Source organism: Lepidochelys kempii, chromosome 21 (assembly GCF_965140285.1).
Source record: "Lepidochelys kempii isolate rLepKem1 chromosome 21, rLepKem1.hap1, whole genome shotgun sequence".
Classification (NCBI taxonomy): domain Eukaryota; kingdom Metazoa; phylum Chordata; order Testudines; family Cheloniidae; genus Lepidochelys; species Lepidochelys kempii.
This window is the reverse complement of record NC_136400.1, coordinates 15776212-15790832: the sequence shown is the minus strand read 5'-3', so window position 1 is coordinate 15790832 and position 14621 is coordinate 15776212. Positions and strand designations below refer to the sequence as shown.

The 14621-nt window shown below is 41.4% G+C and overlaps 1 protein-coding gene across 15 annotated transcripts in view; it reads left to right on the top strand.

Moving 5' to 3' along the window:
- Positions 1-14621, top strand: part of PPP1R12B (protein phosphatase 1 regulatory subunit 12B) — a 178579-nt gene that overhangs the window by 16339 nt on the left and 147619 nt on the right. The gene's annotated exons all lie outside the window — the stretch shown is intronic.

The following is a 14621-nucleotide window of genomic DNA, read 5'->3' as shown; positions in this document are numbered from 1 at the left end:
ATGAATGTGGCAGTTCCTACTTCATCTGTCATCTTTCCCTTCCACTGATTTGCATCTTAAACTTCAATCTGATCTTGAAGATATTGCAAAAGTCTGTCATTGTTACCTGTATAATATCAAAAACTACTTTTTCCTCTCTCTATCTTTACTGCAACAACTCTTGGTCATGTATTGCTTCGATTCTTGTACCTTCTTTTTTCCTCCTCGAGTCTAGCCAAAACACTGCATCTCATGTCATTTTTCCTGTTGATCACGCCCTCACCCTCTCTTGAATCCTTACCTTTGTTTTCTTTGTACTACACAATTCAGGACCATACATCTAATTCTTAGGCCAGGTCTACACTTAAAACTTAGGTTGACCCAGCTACATTGCTCAGGGATGTGAAAAATCTACCCTGGAATTCTTCCTTCATCTGGCTACCACCTCTTGGAGAGGTGGATTAACTACAGTGATGGGAAAACTATAGTGAGTGTTGACACAAGCGCTACAGCGATGCAGCTGTAACACTGCGACTGTGGTGTGTAGCAGTTTAAGTGTAGACGTAGCCTAACTTCCCTTTCTTGCTCCCTTCACTTCCCCTGCCCATACCTACTCTCCTCCTAATCCAGTCACTTCCTTCTCCCCTTGATTTTGCGCTTTTATTTTTGCTACTCCAGATTTGTCCTCCAAGTGTCCTATTTCCTTCAAATTTCTCCTTAGTTTGTTCTTGTCTATTACCTCCCCACTCTCTGACGCCTTGTCCTTCCAGTGCATTGTCTGTCTCTTGTGTAGTGTCTGAGATTGTAATGGCTTAGTCTGTTTTGTAAAGAACAGTAAATATTTGTGGTGCCACATAAATCATGAGTGATACTGTTATGGCTTGCAGGGGAAAAAGCTTCGAGAATAGACTACTTTTAATTCTTGCCTCTGCAGATAACGTTCAAACTGTCCTGCTGCTATACAGTGTACTGTCAGCTCGATTGCAGAGCCTGCTGTCAGTCAGACAAAGTGATAGGTGACAAAGTTAACTTGGTACAGCACTACACCACAATGAAAAGATGAAGGGATGCAGAAGTGATAAATAGAAATGATTCCACAGGCCACATTGGGGAAATGGTTTACGATCCATTCAAACTTGGGAGGGCTCTTTAGGGACAAAGGGCTGCCAGTAAGACATTGGGTTGGAACAGGTATTCTGTTGTTTCTCCCTTCCTCCTAGAGACTTGAAATTCTGCTTTTCTACTGGGAATAAAACTGAAATTCATCACAGCAAATCTGATTCTGCATTATTTTGTACACAGAAGGTCACTGTTCCTGACTGTTAGCGTTCAAAGGACGCTTCATTAAGACTAATGAGGAAAGTTTACACCTTAGTTCTGTTCATCTTTCAAGCTGAGATTCAGCAGTATGACCTTGCCTTGGTTATAACGTCATCCAGGGTGTTGAAATTGGAAAGTCTAGAAACTGCTTAAATCTCAATCTGGAGAAAACTGCAAAATCCTTAACTATGCAGTTCTCTCCAGGCTTCTGTGAATTATTTATTCAAATAATTTGAGTATTGAATTTCCGATGCTAGTTCATTGCTAATGGGAATTTCCTTTTTTAAACAGTGGTAAATATCTCCCATTTATCATTCGATGAAGGGTTCAGTAGCAGGTTCTGAAGCTGCAGCTCTCAAATTGCCAAAGGAACCTATAAAATGCACTAGTTAGCATGCTTTGTCCGTGGCCTCTAAGTTGTTTTATTTTTCATTGGGGTATAGTAATTATCAAATTCCTTCCTTCTACCAATGACTTCGTAAGAGATCTTTCCACACACAACCTCCCCTAACATCCCAGTCCTCAATACATGGTTCTCAATGTCTTTTCCTGGGGGCCGCCAGGAAAGACTTCATGAACCACTGATAGTCCACAGATGGCAGTATGGGAGATATGCATTTGGAAACTTATCTGGTCAATGACTGACTTGGTCATTGAAGGCTCATATACTGTGCTCAAATTTATTTTATTTCATATTTTACTTTGAAAAAGGCTTATTTTTTTAAAAAATTACAAAACTTCTTTGCCCTGTATTTAGGCATGGCCAAATTAGATTTTTATTTTTTTGTAACTTTGATGAATCATTACTGTTTATTTTTAAGCATTTTTTTAATTTTTATTGATTTATATTTTCAGAACTGAGGGAAATTATGGGTTGGGAGGATCAGACAGTGGGGTCAGGCAATTATTTAATAACAGTAGATGTTGAGATTCAAAAAGTTAAAACTTCATAACGTTTAAAAACAAATTGTCAATATCACGTCAAAATATACAAAGTAAATATCCTGAAATTAAACTCTCAGTGGTCAAGCAGCATTTTTGCTACTTTGGTATCCCTAAATTTCACATATCAATGGATACATTTACCAGTTTGTGCATGTGTGGTGTTCAAATCTAATTCCTCCAAGCCCATCTATATTCAAGAGTAGTGTTTAGCAGCCCTGATAGGGTAGAGAGCATCCTGTTATGATTAAGGGCAGCACAATCTGAGCTCTGAGCAGAAACAAGACTGACACCTCTCAAACCACATCAAATGCCTGTGCCAATTCTATATTGTTCTTCAAAAATATCTTACTAAACATAGTAAGTGGAAACACCATTTATCAGGGGACTGACAGCAGACTCCTACGCTTGCTCTTTTCCTCATTCATTAGTCTAAGAACTTAGTGTTGGCCACATTCTGGACTTAAAAGCTGTTTGTAAACAACTTCAACCTTCATCCCCAGAAAATATACAACTTCTCTCCATTTGGGGAAGAAACCCTGTTAAGTTGTTTTTTAAAGTGTCAAAGGGAATGAACGCTTCCTCATAGGTTGAAACCTTTGTCAATATAAAGGGAGCTTGTCCTGCAAGCTGTAAACCCTAGCTACTGCATTTTGCAATGGCAATGCTTTCAGAACCATACACCTATTCCTGCTCAGTGGAAAATTTAGGGCCAGTCTCCACTACCATGCTACATTGTGATGTATCTATCAGAAAAAATGTATGTATCTAGCCAGAAAGGTTCCACTCTGCCATTTGCCATGTTACTGAGCTTGTAAAATTGGAGCTGGAACACAGAGGATGTAACACAGAGGACTTACCGGTACGGGGGCCGGCTCCAGTCCCCGGAAGGTATGGGGCCTCAGGTGGAAGGGGTGTGGCTGGGGGGGGTCAGCACCCCCCAGCCAGACTATCCTTGCTGCCTGGCCCGTGGCATCTGGGACTCCAGTGGTGATTTAAAGGGAGCGGCCGGAGCCCCGGGCCCTTTTAAATCGCCGGCCGCAGGGCAGCTGCTCCTTCGCCTCCCTGCCCCCCCCCCCCCCAGGTGGAAGGGGAAGGGGCAACAATGCTTTAAGCAGGGTCCTTTGCTGCGGCTGTGCATTAGCGTCACTGCCCCTTTTGCCCCACCCCCCATCCCCCTGCCGTTGGCGGCCCTGCTGGGTATGGGCCAGTACCAGCAGCCACTTTTTACTGGTACACCGTACTGGCTTACTTTCACCCCTGACTGAATTACTTGGTCTATGTTTATCTGGGGGGGAGCCACAGAGCTAAAACATTGTAGGGGGTTGTTAGCATGACATCTTTTTTTCATAGGAGATGCGAAATTGGCTGAAAGCATAGAATATTTGCGTTGAATTGATCTTTCAGACTCCAGCTTATTCAGACATGAATAGTTGTGGATCCAGCCATGTTGTACCACTAACTTAAACTCCTTCAGGAACTACTGTAAATGGTTATGGCCCTTTACAGTTAATGCTCTTTCCTTCTGGAGCTAAGAACACTTGTTTGATAGATACAAAAACTGAATGTTTCTATCCCTTACTAACGTACAATAGGCAGAACTTTTTACTGTTATGAAATCTGAAGTTACCTACTCCAGGGGCTGAAAATTACAGTAGCTTGAGGGTCAGGATTTTCTACGTTCAGTCCTAGCTGTGTGGCAAAAAGAACTGGTAGGTCAAGTGACATGTTTATGGTGTCTAACCTACTGAACCACTGGGGCTAAAAATTTAAATTATACCAGTGGAAAGCTGGGGTTGTCAGCTTCCCAGTGACAGAAAGGCTTTATTTTTTAGTTCTGACCGCTCAAGAGATATTGAACTCATTCCAGGATGCTTTCAGATGGTACAAAGCATTGGCTTCTAGCAATTATTTCAATACTGGGTACTAAAATCATGTTGGAATTTGGGGCAGTGGAGACAAGGCAGAAGGAAGGGAGTAAAACGTGACAGACAGTGAGAGTGGGTGGTGAGAGTTGTCAGAACACTAATTCTGGTCAGTGATTAGGAATGGAAGAAAGCTGATTGGAGACTGTGTGGATCATTGTATGCATATGAATCAAACCTTCATTCACTGGGTGAAAGAATAACTTATTCAAACTGGTGTTGCTCTATGTATAGAAGATGCACTACTGTAATAAAATAATAAAAGCCTTTGATATGAGTGTTTGCATAGAAGTACTTTGCATAATTGGCAAAGATCATTGGTGCATGTTCATCAAAATGCTAATTTTCTGCAAATCTAATGAGCAAGTAGCTGTCTGCAGTGGTGATTGGTGTGTGTGTGTGTATATATATGTTTGCCTTTCATATAGCAAAGGCAGAGGCTATTACCTTGCTTCCTAGGCCTAGCTTAGCAAACTTTTGGCATGACTAAATTTAGGGGCTACATGTCAGTCTGATCTTGCTTTTTTTTATATGGGGACACCTGTTACTTACCAAGGGCGATTGTATCACAGAGTCCTAACATGCCAAGGGATAACCAGATGATACAGAAACTATTGGTGAAGGGAAGCATGCCACTGGAGAGCTGTACTGCAATATCGTATACATTCATAGCACCTTTCATCCATGGATTTTAAGGAATTCTATAAGCATTTAATTATTTCACAGAAGTGAATGTAGCTTATTTATCCTCCTTTTAAGAGGAGGTGGATTTTAAGTAACAAGGGTTGAAGTGATTTGCCCAAGAACACATGAAGACAATAGCATGGCCATGGGGAGAATGCTGAATTGGACGTCTAGTCTAGTGCTTAAACCAATGAGTTTACATTAATGAAATCTTTTTCACGGTCTGCTACCTTCTTCCCTTTCTTTCAGCCCTATAGGGTTTTTATTAACTGTCTTCTGATTTATAACAAGTACTTATGGCACCTTAGAGACGAACCAATTCATCTGAGCATGCTCGGGGGTCGCATGCTCAAATAAATTGGTTCGTCTCTAAGGTGCCACAAGTACTCCTTTTCTTTTTGCGAATACAGACTAACACGGCTGCTACTCTGAAACCTGATTTATAACAGCTACTGTGTTTTCAAGGGAATTGTCTTATGTTCCTGTTAACTGGCCTTGATACTGCTGTGGACTGTAAGGTTTTAAATTTTTTTGACAGTAAGATGACAGCAGTCTGTAAATCTTCAGCTACCAATAGGCAAGATCACTTTCTCTTGCTGAGAACAGTACAATTAATATGAAAGCATGGGGCAACACAGCCACATAAGTGATGCTTAGAAATCAATGTTGCCTTCGTTTTTAGTATGCTAGACATGAGTTTCTCTTGATATAGTTATAATGTAAGAATTCTGAAACTGTTATGTCCTGCATGAGGGATTTTAAAAGTGGATTCCTGGCAGGGAGGTGCCTACCATGGTATTCCCATTGCATATACTAATATTTTAGCAAAGGTAGGCTGGAAGTGTGTGGGGAAAGCCCTGCTATTCTTTTGCAGAAACAGCCATGGTAAATATTTGGATTTACAGAACCACTGGCAAACGTAACCCAGTGTTGGAGATACAGGATCACTTGACATTGGGATTTTTGGTGGTGTCAGTTCTGACAAATGACCCTTTAAGTGGAGAGCTATGATCATGGGACATAATGGCAAGGTCATACCTTCCCGTGCTGACAACTGTTAGTGGTGACAGTTGCAAAGCTATTTTGGGAGCTCCGTTCTGTTTTCTCTGAACTTCTGTCTCTGTGTTCCTGGATTTAACTCTGATGCTGCTCAGCTGTCGTCAGGCTTGCCTTTATTTGTTGGGTGCTGGTCCTTTTGCAGTGTATGTTGACACAATAGCTTTACCCTTTCCGGGCATTTAGCAGAAGAAAGCTAGCCTGAAGTCATGGAGTCAAAGGTTTTGTTCTGCAGATGTTCTGCTTCTATCAAGAGAATGTAATATTAATAAATCTTGCTCTAACAAAACTTACTAAGACCTATGTACAATAGTGACTGTTTCAGAGTAACAGCCGTGTTAGTCTGTATTCACAAAAAGAAAAGGAGGACTTGTGGCACCTAAGAGACTAACCAATTTATTTGAGCATAAGCTTTCGTGAGCTACAGCTCACTTCATTGGATGCATACTGTGGAAAATACATAAGATGTTTTTATACACACAGACCATGAAAAAACGGGTGTTTATCACTACAAAAGGTTTTCTCTCCCCCCACCCCACTCTCCTGCTGGTAATAGCTTATGTATAGTGATCACTCTCCTTACAATAAGAAAAGGAGTACTTGTGGCACCTTAGAGACTAACCAATTTATTTGAGCATAAGCTTTCGTGAGCTACAGCTCACTTCTGCTCAAATAAATTGGTTAGTCTCTAAGGTGCCACAAGTACTCCTTTTCTTTTTGCGAATACAGACTAACATGGCTGTGGGCTGTCATTATGCAAGGCTTTCCTTACAATGTGTATGATAATCAAGGTGGGCCATTTTCAGCACAAATCTAGGGTTTAACAAGAACGTCTGAGGAACAGTGGGGGTGGTGGGGGGGAAGGAATAAACAAGGGGACTGTGTGGTTTCACTGGACTGCCATTTCTCACAGACCAGGGTGTTAATAGCGAAAATCTTCTGGCACGGCTGGCATGTTTCTGGTTGTTGTAAATCTTTAACCGCTTTTAAAGTTCGGTTACAAGCTTGTTAGCTCCAGTCAAATCTTACGAACAGTTTATGTTCCTTGATTACATAGGGAGCAGGACATTGTGTTGGCTTTAGTTATCTTTGAGGTGCACTATATAATACATCAAGGCATCTTATGGCTAAGGTGTAGGAATAAACTGCGTAATTTTGGTTCTACTCTTGGTTGTGCTGTAGACTTCCTGTGTGACTTTTGGTAAATCACTAAATCTCTCTCTGCTTCATGTTTCCCTATCTGTAAAATTGGGGTGATATGTACCTACATCAAAGGGGGAGGGTGGGGTTGTTGAGCTCAACATATTAAAAGCTTTGAAGCACTCTGTGGTCCTGCTATTGTAGTGCTAAAAACTGCAAATTGTCAGTATATTATTGTGTAACTTCCTAATCAGTGATGCCAAATTAGTCTGAGCCAGTTATGCATATTATAGAACTAGCAGTTTGGAAGGAAGACCCTCCCCTCACAACGGAAGCAAAGGGTTGAGGATTAAAAAGACAGTCTTAATTAATTTTGCTCAGTTTAAAAAAAAAAAATCAGAAGTAGCTTTGGGGTCTTCACAGCCCCCCTGCTGGTTCTTGTGATTTTTTTTTCTAGTCCTATTTTCCAATTTTGACAAATCTTAACAGTGTTGCTGTGTGACCCATCCAAACAGAGGAAACTGGCTTTATAAAGTATAACCAAATGCACAAATTAAACTGAATACAGGATTTTTTTTCTGTAATCTTTCGGTTACACTATTGTTGGTATGCATTGCTGCAGTAGTAGGGAACAGATTGTGTAATGCATGGGGGTGGTATCCTGAACAGAATTGCCAAAATCAGGGAAATTGCCCAAATCAGTCAAAAATACAAGGAATATTTTTGTTTCCAGACATTTTACTTGCATAACTCAGATTTCATTAGTTCTTATTAAGAGTGAATTGCTTTTACTGTTTTTTTAGACAAATATTTAAGTTGACCATATTTATTGCAAAGACTAAACGTGATCATAACTTTCATGATGTCTCTAGTATTAAAACAAAATTTAACAAATAGGTCATAAGTTCTGTCACAGTAGCTGATTGAGAGAAAGCTTTAAAGGCTTCATGTCCACAGCAAGAGAGTAACTTTAGTTGCTGTTTAGCTAGTTTGGCATATGACAACTGACACTAAACTTGTTTAGTCTCTTGCATGGAGGGGAAGGATGAAGAAACCATGCTTTCTAAACTGAATAAGACTCTTGTATAATCTCCGAGCATAGTACTGTACTCATGGTTAGGCACTCCTCATTGCTGGTATCCAGCTACTATAACTCTTTAACTCTCCACCTTGCTCAGAGCAAACTTTTAAAACTAAATTCTTAGCCTGATTTGGGCCTGCCTAAACTTGCTGAAAATGGCTTAGCTGCACCTGTTTGGTTGCTCCCATTGCAGATGCCTGTTGTCAGCACCAGGTAAATTTCCTAGGGTGGACAGGCTATATCAAAAAGAAAAGGAGGACTTGTGGCACCTTAGAGACTAACCAATTTATTTGCGCATAAGCTTTCGTGAGCTACAGCTCACTTCATCGGATGCATACTGTGGAAAGTGTAGAAGATCTTTTATACACACAAAGCATGAAAAAATACCTCCCCCACCCCACTCTCCTGCTGGCGATAGCTTATCTAAAGTGATCACTCTCCTTACAATGTGAATGATAATCAAGTTGGGCCATTTCCAGCCCAAACCCAGGTTTTCTTAAACCCCCCCCACACACACACACAAACCCACTCTCCTGCTGGTAATAGCTTATCTAAAGTGACCACTCTCCTTACAATGTGTATGATAATCAAGGTGGGCCATTTCCAGCACAAATCCAGGGTTTAACAAGAACGTCTGGGGGGGAAGGGGGGTTAGGAAAAAACAAGGGGAAATAGGTTACCTTGCATAATGACTTAGCCACTCCCAGTCTCTATTCAAGCCTAAGTTAATTGTATCCAATTTGCAAATGAATTCCAATTCAACAGTTTCTCGCTGGAGTCTGGATTTGAAGTTTTTTTGTTGAAGAATTGCAACTTTCATGTCTGTAATCGCATGACCAGAGAGCATAAGCTTTCGTGAGCTACAGCTCACTTCATCGGATGTAGCTCACGAAAGCTTATGCTCAGATAAATCTGTTAGTCTCTAAAGTGCCACAAGTCCTCCTTTTCTTTTTGCGGATACAGACTAACACGGCTGCTACTCTGAAACCTGTCATTGTGCAAGGCTAAATCAGCAGCTTCTGCTGTTGCCTGACAGCTAATGCAGAATCTCCTGCAGCTCAATCAGTAGAGCTAGCTCTTTGTGATGCAAAGGTGCCTAGTTCAGGTTTCTTCTAGGATAGATTCCTTCTGGGGAGAGGAACACTAAAGGAATACGTTTTTGCTGTCCTTTTTTATTAGTGTAGTAGTAGTGCTAGCTGTCTTTCCAACACTTAAAGACCGGCCCTGCTCTGAGGAGCTCGTAACCTAAAGGCAGAGGTCAAGGAAAGGGAGTAAAAATAGGCAAGTTGTATACAAATCGCTTTACTATTGGAAGTGTGACAGGGAGGTTTTTCGAGGGACTTACATATGGGCAGGGTAGGGCCTGTGCAGTTGAATGAAGTGAGGTCCTACCATGGATAGTGGGCTGCATGAAAGAGGCTCGGAGGTGACCATATTAAAATCTGATCGTGCAAAGCTTGACAAGGACGGGCAGAGTTATGCAGAACTTTGAAGGTGATAGCAAAGTTTAAATTTGAGACTATATTGGCTGGGAAACCAATGAAAGGATTAAAAAAAAAAATCAAGAGTTCCTTGAACAAACTCATGGACAAGGAAACTTATTGGCAACATTTTGAACAGAATGAATGGGGCAACATATCTTCGGGAAGCCAGAGAGGAGGACGTTGCAGTAATCAAGATGGGATAAAATGAGGGTCTGAATCTCTTTAACTTGATAACTTTTCTACATGCTACATTGCAACTTTTCTGCTGTTCTAGCTGTAATTCTCAGTAAGAAGTTGGTACGCAGCTGACAGTTTACACTCTACACATGTGTAAAAGGAAGTGCATGTTAAAATAGAGCTCTTAAATACTGTTTTCTGTTGCTAGAAATGGGTGCGGCTTGCTGCCCGGGGTCTGACTCGGCAGCATTATTGCCTTTTCTCTTAAGAGCTGCCCGAGTCATGGAAGGGTGCTGATACAGGGTTCTGCCACAGGCCAGTTTATTTATAGTAAAGGTCAGCATGCCATGAAAGCCATACCGGTTACCCTGCTCAACCTTTCTCCATTCTGCATATCCAAGGCAATCTCCTTATTTTGGGGACATATTTTTACTCTTAAACAAATTCTGCTAAACTGGGGAGGAAGCCCAGGAAATGTAGAAGTGGTCTGTGGTTTTAAAGCATAGTGAATCAGCAACTGCTCTGTGGCAGCTTTGCTCCCAAATCCTTGTGTGTAGACATGGGAGCTGTTCTGTGATCACATGGCACTGGGCAATGTGACATACTATTTGTAAACTAAACATTTGTTCAATTGGATTAACTGAAGTGTAGAAATGGAACATACTGTGGGCCTAGATCACCCTTGGCATAGCTGAGTTGACTCAAGTACAGTCACACCATTTAACTTGGTTCACTGACTTACATCATACTAGCAAACTACACAGGTAAACTGGCAATTAGGAGGCTTTTAGAGTACTGGGGAGCGAAGGTACTCTCTCAAAGTATTAATATGGGCTGTCCTACTTGTGTCGTGGAAAGGAGTGACACATGCCCAATTTCAGGATTTACTGGTAAGCAGTTAATTAAATTCTACATAGTTTGATCTCTCAATTCATAGATTCATAGATACTAAGGTCAGAAGGGACCATTATGATCATCTAGTCCGACCTTCTGCACAACGCAGGCCACAGAATTTCACCCACCCACTCCTGCGAAAAACCTCTCCCCTATGTCTGAGCTACTGAAGTCCTCAAATCGTGGTTTAAAGACTTCAAGGAGCAGAGAATCCTCCAGCAAGTGACCCGTGCCCCATGCTACAGAGGAAGGCAAAAAACCTCCAGGGTCTCTTCCAATCCGCCCTGGAGGAAAATTCCTTCCCGATCCCAAATATGGCGATCAGCTAAACCCTGAGCATATGGGCAAGATTCACCAGCCAGATACTACAGAAAATTCCTTCCTGGGTAACTCAGATCTTACCCCATCTAACATCCTATCACAGGCCATTAGGCCTATTTACCATGAATATTTAATTACCAAAACCATGTTATCCCATCATACCATCTCCTCCATAAACTTATCAAGTTTAATCTTAAAGCCAGATAGATCTTTTGCCCCCACTGCTTCCCTTGGAAGGCTATTCCAAAACTTCACTCCTCTGATGGTTAGAAACCTTCGTCTAATTTCAAGTCTAAACTTCCTGGTGGCCAGTTTATATCCATTTGTTCTTGTGTCCGCATTGGTACTGAGCTTAAATAATTCCTCTCCCTCTCTGGTATTTATCCCTCTGATATATTTATAGAGAGCAATCATATCTCCCCTCAACCTTCTTTTAGTTAGGCTAAACAAGCCAAGCTCCTTGAGTCTCCTTTCATAGGACAGTTTTTCCATTCCTCAGATCATCCTAGTAGCCCTTCTCTGTACCTGTTCCAGTTTGAATTCATCCTTCTTAAACATGGGAGACCAGAACTGCACACAGTATTCCGGGTGCTGTCTCACCAGTGCCTTGTATAACGGTACTAAAACCTCTTTATCCCTAATGGAATTACCTCTCCTGATGCATCCCAAGACCGCATTAGCTTTTTTCACAGCCATATCACATTGGCGGCTCATAGTCATCCTGTGATCAACCAATACTCCAAGATCCTTCTCCTCCTCCGTTATTTCTAATTGATGCGTCCCCAGCTTATAACTAAAATTCTTGTTATTAATCCCTAAATGCATGACTTTACACTTCTCACTATTAAATTTCATCCTATTACTATTACTCCAGTTTACAAGGTCATCCAGATCCTCCTGTAGGATATCCCTGTCCTTCTCTAAATTGGCAATACCTCCCAGCTTTGTATCATCCGCAAACTTTATTAGCACACTCCCACTTTTTGTCCCGAGGTCAGTAATAAAAAGATTAAATAAGATTGGTCCCAAAACCGATCCTTGAGGAACTCCACTGGTAATCTCCTTCCAGCCTGACAGTTCACCTTTCAGTAGGAGCCGTTGTAGTCTCTCCTTTAACCAATTCCTGATCCACCTTTCAATTTTCAAATTGATCCCCATCTTTTCCAATTTAACTAATAATTCCCCATGTGGCAAGGTATCTAGGTAATCTGGGAAAAAATTACATTGGGGAAGAAAACTATTAGAGCCTCCCCTGGGATAGTGCTTGGGGTGTGCTATAGACCGCCGAGATCTAATTTGGACATGGATAGAGCCTAGGTAAATTAGATCCGCTGCATTTCCTTTGTCTAAAAAATCTGTTACTTTCTCAAAGAAGGAGATCAGGTTGGTTTGGCATGATCTACCTTTTGTAAAACCATGTTGCATTTTGTCCCATTTACCATCGACTTCAATGTCTTTAACTACTTTCTCCTTCAAAATTTTTTCCAAGACCTTGCATACTACAGATGTCAAACTAACAGGGCTATAGTTACCCGGATCGCTTTTTTTCCCTTTCTTAAAAATAGGAACTATGTGAGCAATTCTCCAATCATACGGTACAACCCCTGAGTTTACAGATTCATTAAAAATTCTTGCTAATGGGCTTGCAATTTCATGTGGCAATTCCTTTAATATTCTTGGATGAAGATTATCTGGGCCCCCCAATTTAGTCCCATTAAGCTGTCTGAGTTTCGCTTCTACCTCAGATATGGTAGTATCTACCTCCATATCCTCCTTCCCATTTGTCATGCTACCATTATCCCTAAGATCCTCTTTAGCCTTATTAAAGACTGGGGCAAAGTATTTGTTTAGATATTGGGCCATGCCTAGATTATCCTTGACCTCCACTCCACCCTCAGTGTTTAACGGTCCCACTTCTTCTTTCTTTGTTTTCTTCTTATTTATACGGCTATAGAACCTTTTACTATTGGCTTTAATTCCCTTTGCAAGGTCCAACTCTACATGGCTTTTAGCGTGTCTCACTTTATCCCAACATGTTCTGACCTCAGTAAGGTAGCTTTCCTTGCTGATCCCTCCCATCTTCCACTCCCTGTATGCTTTCTGCTTTTTCTTAATCACCTCTCTGAGATGCTTGCTCATCCAGCTTGGTCTACAACTCCTGCCTATGAATTTTTTCCCCTTTCTTGGGATGCAGGTTTCCGATAGCTTCTGCAGCTTTGATTTAAAATAATCCCAGGCCTCCTCTACCTTTAGATCCATAAATTCTTCAGTCCAATCCACTTCCCTAACTAATTTCCTTAATTTTTGAAAGTCAGCCCTTTTGAAATCAAAAACCCTAGTTGCAGATTTATTTTTGTTAATCCTTCCGTTCAGTTTGAACTGAATTAACTCATGATCACTTGAGCCAAGATTATCCCCTACAACCATTTCTTCTGAGGTCCTCACTACTCACCAAAACCAAATCTAAAATGGCATCCCCTCTAGTCGGTTCAGCAACTACTTGACGAAGGAATCCATCAGCTATCGCATCTAGGAAAATCTGAGCCCTATTATTATTGCTAGCACTTGTCCTCCAGTCTATATCTGGGAAGTTAGTCTCCCATGATCACGCAGTTTCCATTAGTATTTACTTTATTAAAAACATTGAAAAGGGCTCTATCCATGTCCAAATTAGATCTCGGCGGTCTATAGCACACCCCAAGCACTATGCCAGGGGAGGCTCTAATAGTTTTCTTCCCCAATGTAATTTTTTCCCAGACGGACTCTGTCTTATCCATTCCATCGCTTCTTATTTCTTTACATTCTACCTCATCATTGATCTACAATGCTACTCCACCACCTTTGCCTTTATTTCTGTCTTTCCTAAACAGCACCTCCCCCTCAATACCCGTACTCCAGTCGTGACGACTATTCCACCCTGTTTCTGGTCTCCCTGGAATATCTAGTTTCCCTTCCTGCACCAGTAGCTCTAGTTCCTCCATTTTGTTACCTCGGCTCCTCGCATTGGTGTACAAACATCTTCATTCCTGCTGTTTGGCCTCGCTCACATTCTGTACCCGATTAGGCACGGTCATTCTACAGCCAGTATAACCTATTAGACTGTTATCCACACTGTCCTTCCTCCTTATATACATTCTCTTACCCACGGCTGTATCCTTTCTTACTTTGTTTTCTGCTAGGGGGTCTGGTCCCCTGCCAGGACCAGAGAGAACACAAGGAGGTGCAGATAGAAGTTACTCAGAAATGCCAGAGACTTGAAGCATACAAGCGATCTTCCTTTGAATGGAAGCCTTGTTGCAGTCCTAGTTCTAGGCACTGCATGTAACTTGTGGTGAGAATCACTAAAGTATAAAATAATATACTTAATGTAAAAAGAAAAGGAGTACTTTTTGTTAATTGTAAAAAGCATTTCGAATGAAGTAGCTGCCAATAAAAATACATGGGTCACTAGTACTTTTACCCACATAAGAGGCCAATGCTGGCTCCTTTCTAAGGTCAGCCCTGCCGAAAATCTTAGGCTAGAGCAGCAGTTTTCAAACTTCATTGCACTGCGACCTCCTTCTGCCAACAAAAATTACTACATGACCCTTGTACGTTGACTTCAGCCCTGGGCAGCAG